Source organism: Balaenoptera acutorostrata, chromosome 16, assembly GCF_949987535.1.
Source record: "Balaenoptera acutorostrata chromosome 16, mBalAcu1.1, whole genome shotgun sequence".
NCBI classification, from domain to species: Eukaryota; Metazoa; Chordata; class Mammalia; order Artiodactyla; family Balaenopteridae; genus Balaenoptera; species Balaenoptera acutorostrata.
The window spans coordinates 60295501-60316651 of NC_080079.1; the positions used below are offsets into that span (position 1 = coordinate 60295501).

The following is a 21151-nucleotide window of genomic DNA, read 5'->3' on the forward strand; positions in this document are numbered from 1 at the left end:
CTGGTGGCGCAGTGGTTGAGAATCTGTCTGCTAATGCAGGGGACACGGGTTCGAGCCCTGGTCTGGGAAGATCCCACATGCCGCGGAGCAACTAGGCCCGTGAGCCACAACTAGTAAGCCTGCGTGTCTGGAGCCTGTGCTCTGCAACAAGAGAGGCCACGATAGTGAGAGGCCCGCGCACCGCGATGAAGAGTGGCCCCCGCTTGCCGCAGCTAGAGGAAGCCCTCGCACAGAAACGAAGACCCAACACAGCCAAATAAATAAATAAATAATTAAATAATTAAAAAAAAAATAATGGAAAAGGATATATGTATGTATATGTATGTATAACTGAATCACTTTGTTGTATACCAGAAACTAACACATTGTAACATTGTAAATCAACTATACTTCAATTAAAAAAAAAGATTCAGATTCTTTAATAGTTATAGGATGATTCAGGCCTTCTATTGTTTTGTCAGTTTTGGTCATTTTTGTTTTTCTAGGACTTTGTCCGTTTTACCTAAATTTTCAAACGTATTTTCAAACAAAAGTTGTTCAACTGCCCATTGAATCCATCACTAAGTCCTCCCTTCTATCAAACCCTCAGAATTGCGCTGTGGGGGTCACTGCATGTACTCTTTTTTAAATTTATTTTATTTATTTATTTTTGGCTGTGTTGGGTCTTCATTGCTGCGCGCAGGCTTTCTCTAGTTGCGGTGAGCGGGGGCTACTCTTCGATGCGGTGCGCGGGCTTCTCATTGCGGTGGCTTCTCTTGTTGCGGAACACGGGCTCTAAGCGTGCGGGCTCAGTAGTTGTGGCACACGGGCTTAGTTGCTCCGCGGCATGTGGGATCTTCCCAGACCAGGGCTCGAACCCGTGTCCCCAGCATCAGCAGGCGGACTCTTAACCACTGTGCCACCAGGGAAGTCCCCACCGCGTGTACTCTTGTCCAGGGGTCACAGAGGTAGCGTTTTTGCCTCCACTGCAACAACCTATGAGTAAACCTGAGCCACACTTTCCTGGACCACCCCCCCTCCCCCCACCCCACCCCCTGCCGCCAGAGCCGTGAAGGCACTCTGAGCATTAGCAAGTTACAACTACTGCCTGTAACTCACCCAGAAAGTTCAAGGGAAATCCACATTCCCTCCCAGCCTAGGCTCCAGAAGACAGCTCCAGGGTGCCCCTGGTGATAAGAGTTTGGGGTCGACCTAGCCATCTTCCCCACCCCCTTCCAGTATGTAACTCCTTCAGCTTCCTCTGTCCTCACTGACTTCCCCAGCTGAGCAGGGGCTATCAGTGACCTCACTTTGGCAACAGTCATTCGTGTCCCACTCCCATCTCTGTTGTTAGTTCATTTCCCCACTGAAGACAAGCAGCATCTAGCAGGTTGGGGGAAGGGCTGGGACCTGGGGATAATAGAGGAGCTTACAGGGCAGTGAGGGGTTATCTGTTTATCCTGGAGTGACCTCATGTGTGCTTATGCTAACGTGAGAAACAGACGGGTGTAACTTCAGCAATGGCTTCAGGGAGATGCCCGTTTGGGATGCACCTTGCCATTCACCTTTCCCAGTGGAGCCCCCTTCCTTCTTGACACTTTCAGAGAAACCATAAAGGGTGGGATTGCTGGGTGGTGCTCCCGAGCCCTTGCCTCCTGGGGGGGTCCCCGGCTTGCAGCCCTCACCTTCCATCTGTCCCCTCGGTTGGGTCCTTCCTGCTACCCCGCAACCCCCTGCCCCAGAAAAGCAGCCATTCCTGAGCTCTGCCTCCCTCCATGGGTGGCTGCCCTGAGGGCCCTGGCAGCACTGTCCTCCATCTGGCCAACCGGCTGCGGAGAGCAGAGGACACGAGCAGCTGCCGGGAGTCTTGGGGTCAAAGGTCCTACAGACTCACTCAGGAACTGGCTACTCAGGCAGCCCAGAAACTGATGTTTGTTTGTTTGTTTTAATTAATATATTTATTTATTTATTTCGGCTGTGTTGGGTCTTCGTTTCTGTGTGAGGGCTTTCTCTAGTTGCAGCAAGCGGGGGCCACTCTTCATTGCGGTGCGCGGGCCTCTCACTGTCGCGGCCCCTCCCGTTGCGGAGCACAGGCTCCAGACAGGCAGGCTCAGTAGTTGTGGCTCACGGGCCCCGCTGCTCCGCGGCATGTGGGATCTTCCCAGACCAGGGCTCGAACCCGTGTCCCCTGCATTGGCAGGCAGATTCTTAACCACTGCGCCGCCAGGGAAGCCCGAAACTGATGTTTTGAGGGATGAGTCGGTGCCCAGCTGGGCACTGAAGGGGTTAAAGGAACGGGGTGGAAGATAGCAGAATGGGGGCACACGGTGCTGCTGGAAAAAAGCTAGCCTTGTGCGTGGATAATTAGAACTGAACATCAGTAAACAATGCCTTTTCCCCTCATTAAGGACAAATCTGTATGTATAATGTGCCTATTTTCTCTTTCATTAACTTATAAACGGCCACTACTTTAAAGCCACTTAACGAGCAGTTTTGACTTGCCCATCAGCCCGGGGATCTGATGTGTCTCCTCTCCTACGCAGACAGAGGCGCCCACCTCTGCACCCAGCTCCCACGGGGGGGAGAGGCTGTAGGAGTGCTCCTGTGAGATGCCACAGGCAGAGCTGCAGCAGCTTCCAGAAGGGAGTGGAGAGAGGGTGTGAGGGCAGACCCCAGGCCACCGCCCACCCATCCCCACCCCCACCGTCCCCCTCTGATGACTCACTCTCATTCTCTAAATTGCTTTGTCTGACCTTGAGTAGCTTGAGAACCCTGACTCTTGGGAGCCCCTGAGAATGTGGCCAATCTTCAAGCGTTCCTTAGGACGCCCAGCAACAAGCTGGGACCAGAAATCCCAGTGATGAGATATCAGTTCTGCCCTCATGAAACTCACAGTCCTGTAGAGAGAGCAAGCAGCATGTACATGTTAAGGAAGGGACGCTGTAAGAAAGGTTCACACAAAATGGAAATCTTCAATGAAAGTCAGGAAGGCGCCCCAGATGTATGTCTCCTCCATCAATCTGGAAACTTCCCTGGGAACTGATAACATCTCTCCCTCATCAGGCAAGGAGCTTCAGGGGATACTGAGCATGTCCTTCCCATCAGACTAGGAGATCCCCTGGAGGCAGAGACACTCTCTCCCATCAAATAGGAGATTCTACAATTAGGAACTATTGCCTCATTAGATTAAAAAATCCCACGAGTGAGGGATCAGTCCAAGGGTAGGGCGCTGTCTCCCCATCTTTCTCTGGGTAGCCTCCCAGGACCCTGAATAAAGACAGCCTCCTTACATCACTCCCTCCCTCCTGGGGCCCCAAAGTGTGCCCCAAATCTATGCCGGGACTTGAGAGGGGCAGGGACAAAGTGGGAGATGACACAATCTTTGTCCTCAGGAACATCGACTAGCTTTTCAGTTTTGCAGTGACACTAATCCACACAAAGCGACAGTGAGACAAGGGAAAGGGGACTGAAGTGACCACTTATGGAGCACCCTCGTGGTGGTGATGGGGGCATGTACGTGACCCGTTCTGTTATCCCACAGAAGAGTTCACAAGCCCAGGAGGTGAATACTATTTGCCCCATCCCACAAATGAAGCACTGGAGACCCAGAGAGGGAAAGAGAGTCACTCAAGTTCACACAGTCCGTCAGTGGCGGAACTGGGAATCGAACAGTCTCTGGCTCTTTCCACCATACCCAAGCGTCACCCCATGTGAGTACAAGAGCCTTATGAGCAGTAGAGGCAAGAGGAGAAGAGGAAGAGCAGTGAGACTGGAGGCACCAGGCCTGGGGACAGGAGCTTCTGCTGGACCTCAACTGCGGGAACAGCTTGGAGAGGCCAAGGGCATTCTGAGAGCCTTTGATGGTGAAGCTGGGTACAGCCCCATCTCTGAAGCCCTGTACCGTCCCTGAACAGGGCAAATGCAGGAGCCTCAGGCCTGGTAAGGGACCTTACTCATAAATCCATTCACTCCTCAAAAATGCCATCTCCTGAGAATATTCTTAGACTGACTTCTGTTGGACGCTGGGTGGTTCCGCTGTTGGGACAGTATCACCGTCACCATCAGCATTAGCATGATCAGTCATTCTAAAGAACTGGAAACAACCCAAATATCCATCCACAAAAGAGTGGCAAAATTCACATGTGGAAAGCTTGACAGCAGTTAAAAGGAATGAAGCAGACCCACGTGGGCTTGACACGGCCAGATCTCCAAGACATATACTGTTGAATGAGAAAACACAACTTGCATGTTGATATATTTAGTGTGATACCACTTATGTAAAAAGAGAAGTCTCAAACAAGGTGCTTTCAGTGGCTACATGTTATAGTAAAAGGGTCTGTAAAATACATCAAACCGGTAACAGTGGTTACCCCTGATTAGGGGTGGCTGTAACCAGGATGGGCGGTGATCAAAGGGGACTTTGGTCACCCTAAGCAGGGTGACCGCTTGCCCAGGTTTGCCCAGAACGGCCTCTGTTTTCTCTGTTGCTGCTGTAACTAATAACAGCACTGCCTTTCACTCTCAAAAGTGTTCAGATTGGGTGATAAGTTACTTAATTACCCTACTTATCTGTAGGGTTTAATTTTTTACAAAAAGAATATATTAAGTGATAACTTGTGTCATTTCTAGCAGTGTATCGAGAGAAGGTAAAGTCTTCCTCTCCTTCTCCAGGGCCCCAGTCCCACTCCTCAGAGGTAACTCACTGTTAACAGTTCTAACATCCTTCTCGAAACTGTAACTCTAGGGACTTCCCTGGTGGCACAGTGGTTAAGAATCTGCCTGCCAATGCAGGGGACACGGGTTCGATCCCTGGTCCGGGAAGATCCCACATGCCGTGGAGCAATTAAGCCCGTGTGCCACAACTACCGAGCCTGCACTCTAGAGACTGCGAGCCACAACTACTGAAGCCCGCGCGCCTAGAGCCCGTGCTCCGCAACAAGAGAAGCCACCGCAATGAGAAGCCCGCACACCGCAACAAAGAGTAGCCCCCGCTTGCCACAACTAAAGAAAGCCCGCGTGCAGCAACAAAGACCCAATGCAGTCAAAAAACAAACAAACAAAAAGAAACGGTAACTCTGTATGTAACCACGTAACCTTAAAACACAGAGAAAAAGACATGGAATTATGCAGCACACCCTATTTTGAAACTTGCTTTTTTCACTTAATTTTGTCTATATCTGGGTATCAGGAAAACCTAACATAGATCCTGGGGTCCCATCAACAGAGATTCAGTTTCTGTGGGTTGGCAGTGGGGCCCACGGATGTGTATTTCTGACGAGTTTTCTGGGTGATTTTGATGCCAGTGGTCCACAGACTCCATGCTAACCTTTGTCCATAAAACAATCATTCATCCATTTATTCAATAAACAATCATGGGAAAAAAAAAGGCCATGAAGAACCTAGTGGCAAGACGGGAATAAAGACACAGACCTACTAGAGAATGGACTTGAGGATATGGGGAGGGGGTGGGGTGAGATGTGACAGGGTAAGAGAGTGTCATGGACATATATACAATACCAAATGTAAAATAGATAGCTAGTGGGAAGCAGCCGCATAGCACAGGGAGATCAGCTCGGTGCTTTGTGACCACCTAGAGGGGAGGGATGGGGAGGGTGGGAGGGAGGGAGATGCAAGAGGGAAGAGAAATGGGAACATATTGTATATGTATAACTGATTCACTTTGTTATAAAGCAGATGCTAACACACTATTGTAAGGCGATTATACTTCAATAAAGATGTTTGAAAAAAAAAAAAAAAAAAAAAAAAAAGAATAGGAAAGAGAAATTCAGGATGTAGAAACAGAGCGGGGCTTCACAAACCAGAGCGAAGGCTAATGGAGAAGGTATTTATAAAGACATGATAAAAAAAAAAAAAAAAAAAAAAAAAAAAAAAAAAAAAATAAACAATCATGGACCCTTGCTCTGGGTTTGGCCCTGGCTAAGCCTGGAATTCAGCAGAGAACATAAGGCAGTCCCTGCCCTCCAGGGCACAGCCTCAGGTCTACTTCCAGCGGGACCAGTCATCTCTGACAGTGGGTTGAACGGGCTATGAGCATGGGCACTGGGGTCAGACAAGCCTAATCCTGACACTTCCTCTTTCTGACCATCTGACCTTGGGAAAAGTACTTAGCCACTCTCTGCCTCAGTTACCTGGTCTGTAAAATGGACATCAAAATCCCCGTGTCACATGATGGGCACTCAATAAGTTGCAGCTACTCTCATTAATAATAAATTAATTATAAAGAACATATACATAATAATAAAACTCCTATAGCATTCTTGCCAAGAATGTTTCAACTAAATTCAATCATGGGGAAATAATCTGACAATCCGAACTCAGAGATATTCTAGAAAACTTGCCTATACACTCCAAAAATGTCAGTGTCATGAAAGACAAAAAAAAAAAAAAAAAAAAAGAGAGCGGGCTTCCCTGGTGGCGCAGTGGTTGAGAATCTGCCTGCCAATGCAGGGGACACGGGTTCGAGCCCTGGTCTGGGAAGATCCCACATGCCGTGGAGCAACTAGGCCTGTGAGCCACAACTACTGAGCCTGCACGTCTGGAGCCTGTGCTCCGCAACAAGAGAGGCCGCGACAGTGAGAGGCCCGCGCACTGCGATGAAGAGTGGCCCCCACTCGCTGCAACTAGAGGAAGCCCTCGCACAGAAACGAAGACCCAACACAGCCAAAATAAGTAAATAAATAATAATTAAAACAAAAAAGAGAGAGAGAGAGACCTATTCTAGATTAAAGAAGATGAAAGAGACATACAGCTAAATGCAAAGTGTGCTCCAGGCTTTTCTATATATATGTGTGTGTGTGTGTGTGTGTGTGTGTGTGTGTGTGTGTGTGTGTGTATATGTGTATACACACACACACACACACACATATATGTATATATTACATCATTGGGATATATATATTATTATTATATAATGATATTGTAGCAATGTTAAATTTCTTTATTGTGGTAACTGCACTATGTAAATGCTCTCCTTCTTAGGATGTGTGCTGAAATATTTAGGGATAAAGTGTCATGATGTCTGCAAATAACTCTCAAATGGTTCAGAAAATTGTGTGTGTAGGGATGGGGGGAGAAAAAAGAGAGACAGAAAGACAGAGAGAGAATATGTTGCAAAATGTTAATGATTAGTATATCTAGGTGACTATATGGGTGTTCCTATTCTATTATTCCCATTTGCTTTGTAGATTTAAATTTTTCCAAAATAAAAAATTTGGGAAAATGAAATCGAATGGTTTTAGAAAATAATATTCAGGATAGTGGTTGACCGGGGAAGGAGGGAGTGACCGGGAGGGGAGTGTAGCTGGGAGCTTCCTGACTTTGGCGGATGTCCCGTATCTTGAACTGAGTGTGTTCACTTTTGGAGGATTCATTGAGCTGAGCACCTATGATTTCTCCTCTTTTTGTGTGTAGGTTACATGCCAAGAAATAATTTTATTTAGAATCATCATCATAATAAAGCATCCTTCCCAGCATCCTATCCTCTGATCTGGTTCTGTAAATGCAAGATGGGTCCAGGAGGGAGGGAAGGCTGGGGCCATCCCTCCCTGAAAGTGTGTCTCCTCTGAGAGGAGGGACAGCAGGGCCTGAGTCTGATGACAGCCTGCCTCTCAGTCTGACCACAGCGGGAGGAGGCCGGCTGCTTCCGGAGGTGCCCCAGCCTGCGCCTCCGAGCCGTGGCCACTCCTGCTGCCAGTCCCTGCAGTGGGAGGTTGGCCTTGACTCCACACTTCTCAGGCCCCAGCGTTCTCCTCTCTTGTCAGCCTTGTGGGCCCAGATGGATGTGAGCTTAATGAGGCATCTCATCTTGTGTGAGAAGGAAGTCCAGGGGTCACATTTTCCTCTCCTTGCATTGTTTCCCCATGTGCTTGATCTGATCTGCTTCACTAGCTGGAGACAGAAATGTAGTCATGTCTCTGTGTTTTACAGATTAATTGCTGGAGTCCTCACCAGCCTAAATTAACAGGAACAGTAACAATGGCTAACACTTACACAGTGCTTACTACATGCCAGATCCTGTTCTGAGTACTTTATGTATATAACTCATTTATTCTTACAACAGCTCTCTGAGGCAGGGTTGTTTTTTTTTAAATCCATTTTACAGATGGGGAAATTGTGGCATAGAGAAGTAATTTGCCCAAGCAGGACTGACTGCATAATTGGCAGGGCCAAGTGAAAAATGAAAATAGAGGAGTGGAAGGGGGTCCTTGTTCAAAAATAACTTATTATAAAAAAAGAATGAAATAATGCCATTTGCAGCAACATGGATGGACCTAGAGATTGTCACACTAAGTGAAGTAAGCCAGACAAAGACAAATATATGATATCGCTTATACATGGAATCTAAAAAAACAATGATACATATGAACTTAGTTACAAAACAGAAATAGACCCACAGATGTAGAAAGCAAACTTATGGTTACCAAAAAGGAGGGGGGAGGAATAAATTAGGAGTTTGGGATTAACATATACACACTACTATATATAAAATAGATAACCAACATGGACCTACTGTCAAGCACAGGGAACTCTACTCAATATTTTGTAAGAACCTATAAGGGAAAAGAATCTGAAAAAGAATAGATAGATATGCATGTATAACTGAATCACTGTTCTATACACCTGAAACTAACGCAACATTGTATTATAAATCAACTATACCTCAATTAAAAAAATAAAATAAAATATGGCTGACAGATTTTTTAAAATTATTAAGACTTTCAAGACAGCAAGCATTAAGCCCAGCATGGTGCCTGTTTAAGGCAGGCTCCGGTGAGGCCGTACAGGTCTGCAGCCCATGAGGTCAGGCCAGGCAAGCAGCAGAGCAGAAACTGGAACCCGAGCAGTCTGAGTCCAGAGTCCATCCTCCTAACCACGGTGCTATACAACCCTCTACCCTCAGGGTCTTCCTCCGCTCACCTTCCCCAAGGTGCCCAAGAACTGGAACCACGACTCAGTGCATCAGGATCTGTCCCGGCTCTAAAAGCCAGGTGGAGACAGAATTGAACAGTCTAATCAGCCCGCTGCCACAAGGGATCGCTGTTGAAAACTGGTCCCGCGCAGTTTGCTGCCTCCACGTCCACAGCTCAGGGCTGCTCTTGCTGAGCCAACCCTGGAGGTGCACAGCAGCGCCCCACACTTGGGCTCCAGGCTACAACTCTTTTATTTCACACTCTTATGTGCAGCCCCTGCTCCCACAGCACAACCTCTACCAGAGTGCCTGGAGGTCTCTGCCATGTCAGCTGCGGGTGGGCACCAGCCTCACTAACAAGTATCTAGGCCTGATATTAGCTTGGTTCACCTATTCAGCGTCCCCGTTTCCTGACGGTGAGGTTCCCCTGTGGCATTCCTTCTACCCTTTCTTGCCAAAGGATCTCAGAGAGGCCCAACTCAGTACATCAGAAAGGCTCTAGTAATCTTGAACCCCAAAAGGGAAGGGTCAGTCAGGGTCTTGACCTCAGTCCTCCCATATGCAAATATCCTGCCTCTGTGATCAGCCCTGCAAAACCTTCTCAGAATCACATAATTCCTTTTTGCACCCTTTTCCCAGAGCAATGTGTTTGCCTACTTAACATAAGCACTGCATAACTAAGAGAAGAGGGATTATTCTTTTGCCAGAAAATCTAGTTTTGCCTTCCTAGGCACACCATTGCACACGGTTTAACATGACTTGCACATCAATGTCACACCCAGATACTTTCTTAATAACATAGGTGTCTAAAAAGGGTTGACGGGCTTCCCTGGTGGCGCAGTGGTTGAGAATCCGCCTGCCAATGCAGGAGACACGGGTTCAAGCCCTGGTCTGGGAAGATCCCACATGCCACGGAGCAGCTGGGCCCGTGAGCTGCAGTTGCTGAGCCTGCGCGTCTGGAGCCTGTGCTCCGCAACAAGAGAGGCCGCGATAGTGAGAGGCCCGCGCACCGCGATGAAGAGTGGCCCCCACTTGCCGCAACTAGAGAAAGCCCTCGCGCAGAAATGAAGACCCAACACAGCCATAAATAAATAAATAAATAATAATAATTTAAAAAGGGTTGACGAATGAGACTTTAAAAGATGAAGGATTGGAGGAGGGAGCAGAGCTGGTGGCATGTGGGTATTGTAACCTCACTGGCTGATGAGGCCAGGAATGCCTGGATTACTCTGGTACCATGGGCATCTGTGCAGTCAAGCTGGCACCATCTAGAGTTCCCCTCTGTATCAGTTAGAAGTGTATTCAGTTGCAGCTAACAGAATACCAACCAACAGTGGACCAAACAAATGGAGATGTATTATTTTCACCTGACAGAAATCTGGAGGTAGGCTAGTTATTGGCATTGGTTTGTCAGCTCATGGCTGGTGTCATTACAATTCTCTTGGTCTTTCCCTCATAGAGGCTGATGGCTGCTGCAGCTCCAGCCTTCAAGTCTGCATTCGAGGCAAAAAGAAGAAAGGGCAAGAAGGGCCAGCACCAGCAGCATCCAATGCCTTTTATCAAGAAAGGGAAAGCCTTCCTAAGAGCCCCCAGCAGGTTTCAGCTTATGCCCCATTGGTCTGAACTGTGTCCCATGCCTTTCCTGGCTGCAAGGGAGTTTGGGAAAGTGAGCCCTTATGTTGCAGCAAAGAGGATGATGCCACACCCTTCCCCCTACAGTCACCCTAGGTGGCACAGGACCCCGGGGCCCCTTCCCAACAACCCCAGATTCTTCCCAGAGGAGCTCCTGCATCCTGTCGCCCTCACAATGTCCCAGGCAAGAAGGGCCCACCCAAGGAGCCGGGATTCCCCTGAGCAGTAGGCCCGCTGACTTCAGCCTTTTCCTTGGTGATTCATGGTGTTCTGCCAGCTGGGGGAGGGGACTAATTAGCTGTAGACTGATTAAGGACAAGGCAGGCAAAGTCCCAAACGTGATAAACATGAACTTTCCATCTTCCGCCTCCGGTCCTTTGCTGCCACCCACCACCAACAGCGGAAGGCAGGCCCGCAGCACCCCTCACGGTGCACCTGGCTGGGAGCCCAGCAGACGTCGTCCAGGCCACCGCTCACACTGCCCGGTGCCAACCAGGGCATCGTGGCAGGGACGGGCACCCTGGGTTTTCCTTCCGGGCTTCTCCTCTCCTCCAGCCTCTCCCAACATTCTTGCTCTCGACCAGGTATGGTACCAGGCCCAGGATTTCTAAACCAGCCTCTGCCCTAAAGAATCTACAGGGGCTTCCCTGGTGGCGCAGTGGTTGAGAATCTGCCTGCTAATGCAGGGGACGCGGGTTCGAGCCCTGGGCTGGGAAGATCCCACATGCCGCGGAGCAACTGGGCCCGTGAGCCACAACTGCTGAGCCTGCGCGTCTGGAGCCTGTGCCCCCACAACGGGAGGGGCCGTGATAGTGAGAGGCCCGCGCACCGCAATGAAGAGTGGCCCCCGCTTGCCGCAACTAGAGAAAGCCCTCGCACGAAACGAAGACCCAACACAGCTAAAAATAAATAAATAAATAAAGTAGCTATTAATTTAAAAAAAAAAAAAAAAAAAGAATCTACAGCTGAGGGCTGTAGAAATGCAGAAAGGGGTGAGTTCAGTATGACCTGGAGTTTCTGGCCAGGGCTCCATGGCGGTGCTTTGGGTGGGTTTTCTGAGTGGAGCGGTGGTCCTGGAGAAAGGGGAGGACACATGCACAGGAGTGGAGGCAAAATGAGCAGAACATGCTCCTGGGGCAGTGAGGAATCTGGAGACAGGCCTGGAGAGGGGCAAAGCCAGGGGCAGGATGGAGATGCGGACGAAGAGGAAGGAAGAGTTTAGATGTGGTGCAGCCCAGCTGCTTCCAGCCTCAGCTCCTCCGCACTAGGTGGCCTTCGCATGCATGAGACCCCATGGGGGGGTCCAGGGGGATCTGCACCCCCAGCTCCAGCTGTGACACCTGGCCTGTATCTCTCACTCCAGAAAGCACCTGCCAGGTGCAGGCAACCTTCATGCCACCAGGGCCTGGCCAAGACACAGTGGAAAAGCTCTCTGACACACGAATCTTATACCAGATAAGGCTGTGATAAGGACAAAGGATACATTTCACCAACAGATAACAAGAGAGATTCAGTGAGTGTGATTTCTCAAGTCACCTCTGTTTTTCCATGAGGAGACCCCCTCAGGAGGTGGCCAAGGTAAATGCCTATCTTAGGAGGCTTGGGAAGCACCCCACCCCCAGTCCACTCTGCCTGGCCCACTCTTACCCATCCCTTGGGTCTCAGCTCAAGTGTCATTTCTTCGAGGGAGCTTCCCTGACCCCTCCTAGGTCACATTCTATGTATTTCCCTTCATCAATTGTAACACAGCTTATATTAATGCATTTAGGTGACTGTCTTTATTACTATAGATTCAATCAGCAAATATTACTTGAGCCACGAACTGTGCTAAGTTCTGGGGATACCATGAGACGTAGACCTACCCGCATGGAGCTTACAGCCTAGGCATAAGTCCCAGCTTGTACCTAAGTGGGGATCCACCCTAACTGCAGAAGTAAGACCCCTCCCAGTCCCAGTAAAACAATGGAACGACTCATGCCCGTTCAACTCATGGCCTCAGGCCACCCCCAGAAGGACCTTCCTGTGTGGTTGCTCGGGTTGTCCATGACACAAGGGGACTGTAGTGGATGCTGGTGTGCTGCCCATATTTCTCCTTCAGAGCCAAGGCACTCGTTCCTCCAGCTGCTGGAAGTGTTGCCTGTTAATGGCTGGCAACCAAGTCCCCCTCCAGGAGCTGTCCTCAGCCAAAGAGGCACATCAGTCCCAGAGTGATGTCTGCTCGTTTGAAATAACAAAGGCCTGCCCCCTTCCTTGCCTCGATCCAGGAGCTTCCCGTGCGGTTGTGGTCCAACTTTTCCCTCTACCCCATCCTACTTCCCTCACTCCCTCACTCAGGGGCTATTCCTGAGAGCACTCCTCAGTAGGACGCCTGCACGCAAATCTCGAGTCTCAGAGTCTGTTCCCTGGGAAACCTGAGAAAGAAACACATTGGGGCAAAAAATCCACCCTCACGTGTGACTACATCTGTCTGGAGGAAAGGACTCCTTTTTTCTCATCGGCACGAAGATGCCCTTTTATGACTTGGCAGTAGCCTGGCCCAGCCTGAGAGCTAAACCAGGAGTGCAACCCAGTACCGGGAAGGCCTTGACACAGACATGGGGAGGGAATCGGGCCTTGCAGCCAAGTGATTTAGGAGACTCCAGAGGAGAGTATATCTGTGGTAAGAAGCCCACCAGCTCCTGGAGGCTGATTCCAGCTGATTAAGAGGCACCCAGGGCTAGTATTTCTGCAAGACAGCTGGGAAATAAGCTGAGGGAAACGGTTAATCCGGGATTTCCAACAATGTGGAAGGTGTCAGCCCAGCCCCAAACATTCTAACTCAGGCCCAGTGTGTGGGAACTCGCCCAGGTGGGTGCAGGAGGAAGGCGGGAGAAGCAGGAAGGAATTAGACTTGCACAAACTTTGTAATTGAAATCATTAATAGCAGTAAAACAAGTTGTCCATCCTACATGTAATTTGTAGTAATGTTTGGTTACTGAGATTAATTTCTAGTAATGAAATACTAATTAAAACATTTATTGAGTAATGTATTTGCTTGGTGGTGTTTTATGGGTGTTCGCTTATAAATATTTTAATTACTTTTGCTAAGTAATTAGCATTTACTAAATAATTTCCAAACTATTTATTAATTTCCAGCAATTCTCAGCCAACCAACAAGTTATTGTTTTACTTTATATCAGTAATTAAAGCCTGGGTTTTTTTTTTTTTTTTTAGACTTTGAGTAAAGACAAAGAGTAATAAAGACAGTCTATTCTATCACAGGAGGTTGGGTGTATTAAAGCAAAAAAAAGGGACATAAAAATGACACATAACCCAACATTACTCAGACACTGTTAATAAGATAAAGATATCTTTACAGACTTTCCTTATGGGCACATGTCCTGTGTTTTTCAAAATTGAGATCATACCAACTACGTGATTTCTGGCCACCAAACTTTGCCAATTTTTGTATCATACTTTCTATTCTATTAAAATGCTAAACCACTCTAGAGAGGTAAAGTCTCTTTAACAGTTAAAGAGACTTTCTGAAAGTAATATTTACTTTTTTTACCTCTATGCACCTACTATATGTCAGACACTATGCAAAGTAATTTACACATTATTGGTAGTAATAAACAACTCTGGCAGTAGTCTGTGTAAAACTGGGCTACCCACATGATACAGGCTTAGCATGAAGTCATTCATCTTCAATAAAATAATGGTCTGGGAGGGAAAAAAAAAATTACCAAAATAAATGAAATAGGGTCACAGTGAATGTAGTTCTGGGACCTGCTTTTCTTGCTTAAAATATAATAAACATCTTTCCATTTCAATAAATATGGAGGAGTAGCAGTGTCCTTTTTACTAGCTGCATAGTATTCTATATTCCCAGTCATTATTTAATGTCTAACTGCTGGACATTTTGGTTGTTTTCAGTTCACTATTGTGAACAAGCTTATAATGAATGTCAGTATACATAGATCATTGTGCACTGGTCACCTACTTCCTTAGAACATATTCCTAGAAGTGGAATTGCTGGGTCAAAGTGCAGGAACATTTTTAAGACTTTTGATTCATGCTGCCCACATGCTTTAAGAAAAACTGAACAAATTTATACTCCCATCAGTAGAAGTGAAAGACCTGTTTCCCTGCACTATACACAATTATTATTATTTTAAATCTCATGTCACTTGCTCTTGTTCCCTGTCTAAAGCAGAGGTAGCCCAGGAAAGCATCCTGAATCACAGAACTTCACAACCAACCACTCCATTGGCTCAGGAGAAACACAGTCGGTTGGCTCAGGAAGACCTACATGCTATGTCTTCACAGCTTACGTAGCACCAAAATGTTTAAAATTATTCCCTACCGCACCATTCTCCTCTCCCCCAGCCTCTTCCTTTCCAGCTAGGACGCCGCTTCCCTGAAGGCATCAGCAGAGGTGGCACAAAGGGCTTGGCTCCCTGCTGGCAGATGCCCGCCCCATGTGGTGTCAGAACAGGCACCTGTCTAGGCCTTCTCCCTTTATCTCTTTACAAAATATCACCCCACCAGCATGTCACAGTGCCTAAAACTTCTACCATCAGTGGCGCACACTAAGGAGTTTTGTAAACCTTCAGAGGTTAGCCTGGTTGACAATTTATGATCTGTTAAGTTTTCCAGAGCCTCTCCCATCTCCTTTCCAATGTTCGTTTCTCACCTGCTGTCAAGTCACCTGGTGCCTCTGGCCGTCCCAAGTGCCCATCCTTAGCCCCCATACCCTTTCTTGGACAGGACCACCTTGAATAATGTTTTAGTACCTGTGAGAAGGTACCTCCTCCAAACAAACCAAAAAGCCTTCTTAGAGGGAGGAGATATTTCAACAACTCTTTGAATAAAGAGAGGGAGGCAAATTCGGGAGGGAAAGGTTAGAGTGAACTGAGAGATGGCTTGATGTGGAGATAGAAGGGGGGGGGGGTCATCGACGTTGCCCCCTCCCAAAAGAAAACCACAAAACAGAGCACAGAGCTGGAGTTTGCTGTTTCTCCAAAGAATGAGAATTCCCACAAGCACGTCCCTATGGTACCACCGTGAGTTATTTTCCTTTTTTCTTTGCATCCATTTCCTCTCTCTCTCTAGAGCATGTCGTGTCTCAGGCACTTCTCCAGGCCCTCAAAAGTTGCTCAGAAGAGTGGAGGAGGAGGTGTGAGAGCCCCCAGCATTGGCTGAACATTGGAATCACCTGAGGCTCTTTAAAAAATACCGATTAGGGCTTCCCTGGTGGCGCAGTGGTTGAGAATCTGCCTGCCAATGCAGGGGACGCGGGTTCGAGCCCTGGTCTGGGAAGATCCCACATGCCGCGGAGCAACTGGGCCCGTGAGCCACAACTACTGAGCCTGCGCATCTGGAGCCTGTGCTCCGCAACGGGAGGCCACGATAGTGAGAGGCCCGCGCACCGCGATGAAGAGTGGCCCCCGCTTGCCACAACTAGAGAAAGCCCTCGCACAGAAACGAAGACCCAACACAGCCAAAAATAAATAAATAAAAATAAATTAAAAAAAAAAAATACTGATTAATATCTGTATCCCACCTTGAAAATTCCGATGTAATTGGCCTGGTTTGACTTGGGCCTCAGAGTTTGAAAAATATCACAGGTTATTCCAATATGCCACCAAGGCTGAGAACTACAGATGCAGAGTTTGGACTTCATCTACTAGCCAGCAGAGCCTCTTGAGGATTTGTAGATGACACAACACAGTGGAAAACAACACTAATTGGAAAGACGACCACATCAAGTAAAAATAATAAGAGCAAATAACAATACAGCATTTTTTGGATTCCAGGCACTTTTCTTAGATATATATTATATTATATTATATACTTTTAAAGTATATATGATATAAGACATGCTAAGAAGCCCAGACAGGATAAATACAAAGAAAACCATACCCACACTTCTGGCACATCAGAGTAAAACTGTCAAAAGACAAAGGCGAAGAAAAACCTTAAAAAACAGAGAAAAAAAGGAATACTACCTTCAAAGTAGTAATGATAACAATAGCTGACTTCTCTATGGAAATAATGGAGGCCAGAACAAGAAGGTAAGTAGGAAAGTATATATATATATATATATACACACACTACTTTATATATAATACTTGTTAAATCATCACAATAACCCTATAAGGTAGCTACTGTTATTATCACCATTTTAGTGACAAGAAAAGTGAGGTTCAAAAAAAGTTCATACCTTGTTCATGATCACAGGACAAGTAAACGATGGAACTGGGATTTGAATCCTGGAGTTCTGGCTCCAAAGTCCATGCTCTTTGTATTGCTTCCGGATATGGTGGATTAGCTTGTATCAGACCAACCTCTTCACCAAACACAACTAGGAAAGCAAGTTTGAACAAAAAGAAAAGTTACCAGGGCACTGAAGACTTGAGAGGCCAAGATCACTAAGATAAAAGAAGTACATTGTGTGAACCTGATACCTGGTCACATTTTTCCCCTGCAGGCATTTGCAGATTTGTAAACAAACATCTGAGGGGCCCAGAAGCTGAGTAGATATTCAGCAGTCTCCTGGGACTGAGGATTTTAAAAATGAATTCTGGGATGCCAAAACATAGGAAATTTAGCAAACATCTCCAGCTTTCAGTCGGGACACCTGACAAGTTATAGCCTAAAAGTAAGGGCTAACCTTACTTCTAGGATATGTAAAGAGATGAGCCATCATAAAAGCTGAAACCCAGATTTAAACCATCTCAATCTAGATTAAGATGATCTAACCCTGACCTCAAGTAACACCAAACCCCCTCTGAAGGAAGATAACATTCAAGCTCAAATTTCCACCATAATTTTTTATCTACAATGTCCATCATTCAATCAAAAGTTACCAGACTTACCAGGAGACAAAACCAAGTGACCAAAAACCAGAGAAAGACCAAATAATAAAAACAAACTTACAGGTAATTCATATATGAGAATTAGCAGATACAATTTTAAATGAACTGTCATCAATACATTTAAGAAAACAAATTACAAGTAGAAAAATTTCAGTGGAGAACTAGAATCTATCCAAAAAATCAAATAGAAATTTTAAAACTGAAAAATATAATGAGTGAAATTAAGAATTGGATAGAGAGGTTTAACCACAAAGTAAACACAGCTGAAGAGAGGACTAGAAAACTAGCTACTAATAGGACTGAAGCAAAGGGAGAAAATATAGAAAATACAGAAAGAAAATGAAAGATATTAACAAAGTGAAAAGGCACAAAATATGTGTAATTTTCCCATAAGGGGAGAAGAGAGAAAACAGAGCAAAAATAATATTTGAAGAGATTGATTACTGACTGAGAATTTTTCAAAAGAAACAAAAAAACACAAGCTATGTATTTAAGAAATGCTAAGAAGCCCAAGCAGGGCAAATACCAAGAAAACTACATCCACACCTTTGGCACATCAAAGTAAAACTGCTGAAAGACAAGGCAAAGAAAAACCCTAAAAAACAGAGAGAAAAAGGAATATTATCTTCAAAGTAGTAACAATAGCAGCAACTGACTTCTCTATAGAAATAATGGAGGCCAGGACAACGAAGGATATCTTCAAAGTTTTGAAAGAAAATAATTGTCAACTTAGAATAATGTATCTTGCAAAAAATATTCTTTAAAAATAAATGAAAATAAGACATTTTCAGACAAAAATTAAAATATTTAACCAACAGACCAACATCAAAAAAAAAAAAAGACCTAAAGAAAGTCCTACAAAAAGGAAAACAATCCCAGATGAAATTGAAGATATTCAGGAAGGAATGAAGAGCAACAGGAAGGGTCAAAATGTATATAAAACTATAATGATTACATTGTCTATATAGAAAACTCCAAATAATCTACAAAAAAAAAGCTCCTAGGGACTTCCCTGGTGGTGCAGTGGTTAAGACTCTGCCTGCCAATGCAGGGGACACGGGTTCGATCCCTGATCTGGGAAGATCCCACATGCCGTGGAGCAACTAAGCCCATGTGCCACAACTACTGATCTTGCGCTCTAGAGGCCAAGAACCACAGCTACTGAGCCCACGTGCCACAACTGTTGAAGCCCGTGCACCTAGAGCCCGTGCTCCACAACAAGAGAGGCCAATGCAATGAGAAGCCCGCGCACCGCAACGAAAAGTGGTCTCTGCTCACCACAACTAGAGAAAGCCCGCTCAGCAACGAGGACCCAGTGCAGCCAAAAATAAATAAATAGAGTGAACTTTAAAAAAAAAAAGCTCCTAGAACTAATAAGTGAGTTTAACAAAGGTACAGGATACAAGGTCGATATACAAAATTTTATTGTATTTCTATATATCAGCAATGAACATTGGATTCAAAATTTTAAAAACAATACCATTTACAATAGCACCCCAAAAATGAAAGGCTTAGTTATAAATCTAACAAATATGTGCAGGATCTGTGTATTGAAAACTACAAAATATTGATGAAAGAAATCAAAGACCTAAATAAATAAAAAGATAATCCATGTTTATGGATTGGAAGAATCAAATTGGTAAGATAACAATCCCCCCCATTGATCTATACATTCAATGCAATCCCAATCAAAATCTCAGTATACTTTTTTGAATCATTACTGACCAGCTGATTCTAAAATGTATGAGACAAGGGCAAAGGATCTAGAATGACAATTTTGAAAAGGAAGAAAAATGTTGAAGGAATTAAACTACCTAAATTCAAGGCTTAAAAAAGTATGGTAATCAAGATACTGTGGCATTAGCAAAAAAGACAGACATATAGATCAATGGAACAAAACAATCAAAATACACTCAACTGATTTTTTTTAAATTTATTTATTTTGGCTGCATTGGGTCTTCATTGCTGCATGTGGGCTTTCTCTAGTTGTGGTGAGTGGGGGATACTCTTCAGTGGGGTGCGCAGGCTTCTCATTGTGATGGCTTCTCTTGTTGCAGAGCATGGGCTCTAGGCGCACGGGCTTCAGTAGTTGCGGCTCGTGGGCTCCAGAGCGCAGGCTCAGTAGTTGTGTTGCACGGGCTTAGCTGCTCCGCGGCATGGGGGACCTTCACAGACCAAGGCTCGAACCCGTGTCCCCTGCATTGGCAGGCGGATTCTCAACCACTGCGCCACCAGGGAAGCCCTCAACTGATTTTTAACAAGGGTCAAAGGCAATGCAATGGAGAAAGGATAGTTATTTCGATAAGTGGTGCTGGACTAATTAGATGTCCATATGCAAAAAAAAAAAAAAAAGAAAAAAAGAACCTCAACCCATGCCTCACACCTTATATAAAAATTAACTCAACCACTCCTAAGTATATACGCAAGATAACTGAAAGTAGGTGTTCACACACAAACTTGTACATGAATGTTCATAGCAGCATTATTCATAATAGCCAAAACAATCCAAATGTCCACTGAATTGATGAATGGATAAATAATATGTATGTATTTATACAATGGAACATTATTCAGCAATAAAAAGGAATGAAATACCAATACATGCTACAAAATGGATGAAACTTGAGAACAATATGCTAAGTGAAAGAATCTATAGAGGCAAAAAGTAGATTAGTGGTTGCCTAAGGCTGGGGGAGGGGCAAGGGGCAGTGATTGCTAATGAGTTCTGGGGTTTCTTTTTCAGATGATGAAATGCTCTGGAATTAGATAGTGGTGATGGCTGCATAACCTTGTCAATATACTAAAAACCAATGAATTGTACACTTTCACAGGGTGAATTTTATGGTATGTGAATTATATCTCAATAAAATAAAATGTTTTTTAAAATTAACTCAAAATGGATCATAAACCTAAATGCATAATGTGGAACTACAAAACTTCTAGTAGAAATACATGAGAAAATCTGCATGACCCTACATTAGGTAAAGAATTTCTAGACACTGAAAGCACAAGCCACAAAAGCATGATCCATGAAAGAAACATGATAATTTGAACTTTATTAAAATTAAAAATTCTTGCTTTGCAAAAGACACTGATAAGGGAATTCAAAAGCAAGCCACGGACTGGAAGAAAATATTTGCAAATCATATTTCTGACAAAGACTTGTATACAGACCATATAAATAACTCTAAAAGCTGAACAATAAAAAAAAAGCAACCCAATATCTAACTTGCCAAAAGTTCCAAACACACACTTCACCAGAGAAGATATATGGGTGGCAAATAAGCACATTAAAACGTGCTCAGCATAGTCATTAGGGATAACCAAATTAAAACTACCATGAGATACTACTACATACCTACTAGAACAGCTAAAACTAAAAAGACTGACTGATAATACCAAGTAGTGATGAGGATGTGGAGTCACGGGAAGCCTCAAATGTTGCTGATGGAGATGCAAATTGTTTGAAAAACAATTTGGCAGTTTCTTAAAAAATTAAACATACACATAACCATATGACCCAGCAATCCTACTACTAGGTATTTATCCAAGAGAAATAAAAATGTATGCTTATGATAAATTAATGTTTATAGGAGCTTTATTCATAATTGCCCAAAACTGGAAGCCACTCAGATGTCTTTCAACTAGCAAATGGATAAACAAAGTATAGTACAATTATACAATAGAATACTACTCAGCAATAAAAAGAAACAATCTATTGATTCACACAATAACATGTGTGAATCCTATA

General features: G+C 45.1%; 1 long non-coding RNA gene across 1 annotated transcript in view; it reads right to left on the reverse strand.

The window, feature by feature from the left end:
• LOC102999936 (uncharacterized) overlaps window positions 1-21151 on the reverse strand; it is a 142952-nt gene that overhangs the window by 54604 nt on the left and 67197 nt on the right. Inside the window, exon 7 of the long non-coding RNA XR_449688.2 lies at window positions 16746-16886. This is a non-coding gene — a long non-coding RNA (uncharacterized LOC102999936). The remainder of the gene's footprint in view (window positions 1-16745; window positions 16887-21151) is intronic.